General features: G+C 39.5%; 1 protein-coding gene across 3 annotated transcripts in view; it reads right to left on the bottom strand.

Moving 5' to 3' along the window:
• LOC138050010 (octopamine receptor beta-2R-like) overlaps window positions 1-5,000 on the bottom strand; it is a 47,916-nt gene that overhangs the window by 26,112 nt on the left and 16,804 nt on the right. The window contains exon 1 of one of the 3 annotated variants that reach the window (XM_068896532.1): window positions 2,268-3,551. The exons of the other annotated variants lie outside the window; for them this stretch is intronic. The gene's annotated coding sequence lies outside the window, so the exon portion shown is untranslated. Of the gene's footprint in view, window positions 1-2,267; window positions 3,552-5,000 lie in introns of those variants that run through there. 3 annotated transcript variants of the gene reach the window in all.

Here is a 5,000-nt window from a genome sequence, read left to right as displayed (position 1 = left end):
TTGAACGACCTTTTGTGTTTTTAGAGAGATCGCATTCATTGCTGATGAGGGTCCGCCAAACTAGGGTTAAAATTCAGTGTCAAGATGGCCGTTCCTCGAGGGTCCTCGAAGTTTGCACATTTCTCGAGAATAACACGATATCTGAGAAAACCAACTACATAGCAACTCTCAGGACTCGGAATGGCCGAAAATAACAAACTACGAAGTTTAAGCGAAATTGATTTTTTGAGATTTGCCGCCAGTTGTTTGATCGTTGCTGACATCTGAAGCAAATTTTGAGGGGTCGGCACGATAGAAGCAATTATGAAAAAGGGGCTGGACAATCTGCGAGCCAGCGAGCCATGCGAGTTTCGCTTAAAAGTCTAAGCACCCATTTCAAATAGCGCTGATAAACAGTTATTAAGTCTAAGCTCCCATTTTAAAACGGTTAGCTTTCAATAACTGTGTGACTCGCATGTTGACTCGCATAGCTCGCCAATGATGTTGGCTCGCATGACTCGTAGTCATGGCTCGCATGACTCGCATGCCTCGCACATTGTCCTAACTCCATGAAAAACACGGACAGCTCAAAGCTCAGTTGGAAGTCAAGGCAAGTGAAGCTATTTTGAAGAAACTACAGAGCAAGCAGGACCGTACATCCTTGTTTTTCTGGCGCTATTTGGCAGCTCGAACAATAAACGAAACGGTAAAAAAAAAACCTTCGCTTCGTAGTGCAGTTGCATATTATTTATTAGCGAAAGGTCGGCACATTGCATTTAATTTATTTAAACTGCCAAAAATCGAGATTTTGTTTCAGATCCCATATATTTCTTTATAACTTCGGGAAGCCATTTTTTACGTTTTATTTGATTGACGGGCGGTATTCGTGAAGTATTGTGACTCGGATTTCTGGTAATGGTAAAGTTATGGTCAAAATAACTACGCCTGGTCAGTTCTAGCCTGCGAACGCAGTCGCAGGCTAGGTCAGTTCTTATTGCGTTCGTAACTGCGAGGATCATAGCTTCATTTGATTTCATATCCGCAGTTCATACAATGTAAATATGATCCATTTCTTATATCATTTCATCGTACAATGTAAATAGCCCCCTCAGAGGACATGTCGTTACCAATATAATTCTATACCCAGAAAGGCTAAATAAAATAAAACGATCGAGGCTGAAATGTAGATCATCTCCGAGTTCACTTCAACGTCTATCGGAAGTATTAATATGCGAGGCTTATGGAATGTGGCTAAAAATGGAAAGTTTGGAAGATACCAGCTGTTCGCAACCTGTGAACTAAGGTGACATGCACCATCAATTTGCAAGCAGTATTTGAGCACTTCCGAGTAGCGCTACGTTGTTTTCTGCAAGTGCCCTACCTTCATGTTAACCCCTATTTTTTGTATGTTGTTATAGATCCTCTGGCTGACTGCGGCTTATGCTCCCACAACAACTGGCATCTCATCTATGTTCTTCATTGACCATAGGTGTTTTACCTCCCACCCAAGTTTTTGATATCTTCCTTTTTATTTTCTCCCTTTTCCCTCCCTTTCTTATCACAAACTCCGGTTGTCGGCAGGACAGGCGACACCTACTATTCAGCATTGTTTTGTCCATCACCAGAATATCCGATTTTCTATGCTTCATTTCATGGTTACGTTTGACCATGAAATCCCACAGAATCTTGACATTTGTCCTTTATCATTGTTGTTGTTATTATTATTATTATCATCATCATCATCATCATCATCATCATCATTATTATTATTATTATTATTATTATTATTATTATTATTATTATTATTATTATTATTATTATTATTATTATAACGTAACCGTAACACTTTTACTTTGGTAGATGTTGTACCGATTTTACACCAAAGAAGCGAGCCATAACGAATGGCCAAATGTCCTTTGGTTCATTCATTCTCATTCAGCTGTATAACACCTTCCTAAGAGTCCTTGCTGTTCCTAGCAAGGGAGTGTCTACTGCAACAATTATTACTATTATTATCAAATAATAATAATAATAATAATAATAATAATAATAATAATAATAATAATAATAATAATGATAATAGTAATAATGATAATGATAATAATGATAATAATAATAATGATAATAATAATAATAATTAATTATTATTATTAGAGCAACATATGTTTCTTGTAAAATACACTACTACAGAAATTCCTGATATTGTTAACACCGAGCTTTCCGATGGTTGCTACCGATGGCTCAACATCGGCACAATATCAGGAAGTTCTGTCGTGGTAGAACCTTACCTTGAGCGAGCGAAGAGAACTGTCACCAAGGCGTCGGATGTGCTTTCGATGCATGAAATTGCAATATTTATACTCCAGAGCATTGATTGATTGAGTAATTGATTTGAATGATTTTTAAACAGTCTCCATGTCATATGCGTAAGGCATCAAGTATGGAGTTACTCGAATAAGGAAAAGAACTGTAAGCTGGACTGAAGTGTCAGGTTCTACGAAACGCTTAAAATTATCAATATCATCGAAATATATGGTGGTGCCATGATAGGTTAATTACATCAATCAACAGACTTCAATTTGTAGACATTAACAACATCAGTGTTAGGGGACTCTCACGCTATCATTTAAATTCTCGGTTTTCAGCTGACGTCATAACCTTATGCAAATTAGGTTTCCGCCATTCTGGTGCCCCTGATTATAGGGAAATGTATGACATTTTGAGCGCTCACGTTCGAAGTCTTCAAATAATTCATCTTTCCAATGGATATTTCCCAAGAAAGCGACCCAAAATCACTCGACGAGGTACCAGTACTTTCATCCTACGCAAAAAAAACCTCGAAAGCCACGTTCGAGAGCGCTATTTGAAGAAGATTTTCTGTCGTTTGCGTAGACCCAGCGGCCATACGGTGCGATCAGTTTGGCTCCTCTAGAAGTCTCAGACTTGCTTTCCTAGTAAGTTTTAGAGACAAGCTACAAAACAAACAAGCAGTTGAAGGCCTTCAAATTTTGAAAGCGTACAACCAGATAATTTCTGGTTTCGTTGCGTCCGTTTAAGCAAGGGAAGGAAATCGCGGGCAAGATTGTTGTTGTTTGTGGCGAAGGTGACTCGGAAGTTTGACACTCGGCGTCGACCTTATCTGTATCAGTTTCCAGTTGGATTTCTTTTAATACCTTCGCTAACTGCTATGGCCGCCAGATGAGAAGAAAAGGCCTCCTCATTCCCTTTGTTTCAATGATTTCCCTCTTCTTCTGTCAAAGTACTTGGTCGATTAGAGTCTCAGTCCTTCACCTTGAGAAGGTGAGAAGCTTTTTTCCTTCGAAATTCGTCCGATTTCCTTCAAACTCAGTCAATTTGGGCGCTCCACCCCTCGCATTCGCCTGTCGAATTTCAGCGAAATCGAATAAAACGCCTCCGAGTTAGACATTTGCTAACCTGAGTATCACAAACGCCTGATACTCAGGTTAAATTCACCTCATTAAATATTCAAAACCGGAGCACCTCATTTGCATCGGGCATATTTAATGAGATGAATTTTCGAAGATGAATTTCTCCGCGACGTTGTGGTTTAATCGGTCGAAATAATAATTGAGCACACTTGTTCGAGGGGTTCAACCGCTTCAGTGGTGTGAATTGGGAAGGCATCGGTGGAAACCCGGCCGAGAAACGCTTTATCGAAAAAAGCCAACTTTCGAAAAATTCTGACTCGCTCGCCTTTTACCCTAAAACTCTGAACCAACGCGTGCTAAATCGCTGCGAAAACTTTACAGGATAAAACACAACTGTTCACAGCAAAAGCCGTTACTGGCAATCACCGCAAAAGCTTTAATTGCTAAACCTGTAAAGACAATTTCAGCAAAATAAGTCCAACCCCACACTTAAAGTTAAAATCTAACATTAAACCGTGAGGCAATCGCTGCGAAAGCTTTTAAATTGTCCTTTGTTCGTTGTATCTGTCCCAGAGTAAGGCAGGCTTCCCAGAAACAAAGTCTTTCGATTTCGTGTCGTCTCGGCTTATCTGTGAAATCCACGCGTTTCGGCGATCTTCTGTTAGCTGTTTATAACTTTCACCGTTCTTATCAACAACGATAGGTATACGGAATAGACTAATACCTTCCTTGTTTCCAGATTTTACTCCACAGCCAGGTATTATACAGAGAACCATCGCACTACAACTCACTCACATCTCTCTCTACGCGTCTCTGTTTACGATTCGAGGGGCTCCACAATGGCGGTTAACGACGGTTGTCAAGGACTGAGGACACGTGGGGGAAAACCAAGAATTAATAAGTCGAGAGAGCAAAAAAAGTAAATTGAATGTTTTAAAAAGAAGACATCTTTTTTTTGAACGAATAAGTCGCTGGAGCCACAGTAAGTACAAGTTTGAATGTACATCAAAAAAGGATTCAGACGAAAACGAACTGTAATTATCAGTCAAGAAAGAACAAGGTCGCTTTGGAGTTAACGTTTCGTCAAGGAAGTTTAGAGTAAATACATGAAGAGAAAGAAAGCTAAGGGTCGTGGGGTCAACAGCTGGGGAATTGCAAATTTCCAGTGCAGTTGTCAGTTGTGGTCTTGAATGTATCCTTGCCAGCATGTGGTCGACATGGCTTAATAGCTTGAAGGGTTTTGAGCGATTACGACTACGCAAACAAACGTAGGAGTCAGGCTGTATCTTTTATAGGATAAATTGAATTGGCAAGCGTTTAAAAAAAAAAAAAAACGTTGCTCATAAAGACATAACTATTTATTATTTATATTTTTCATTAAAAAAAATGTCACGAGTCCTTTAATACCCACTTCTTACAGCGAAGTTATCATGGTGTTTTATTGATTTCCTACGACCTAAAGTTATGCGAGGAACGAGAAAGCACACGCTTTCGCCCTTTTCAATCAAAATGTTACTCGTCACGAGAGATCCCTAGTTGGAGTGTACAAAGTTCTTACAATTTCCGGCACACTTTATCTCAACGAAGCCGATTGGGTACTGAATCCAAGGTAGTTGCCACCTTACGTCATCA

The sequence above is a fragment of the Montipora capricornis genome, chromosome 1 (assembly GCF_036669925.1).
Source record: "Montipora capricornis isolate CH-2021 chromosome 1, ASM3666992v2, whole genome shotgun sequence".
NCBI classification, from domain to species: domain Eukaryota; kingdom Metazoa; phylum Cnidaria; class Anthozoa; order Scleractinia; family Acroporidae; genus Montipora; species Montipora capricornis.
This window is presented reverse-complemented; position numbering and strand designations above follow the sequence as displayed.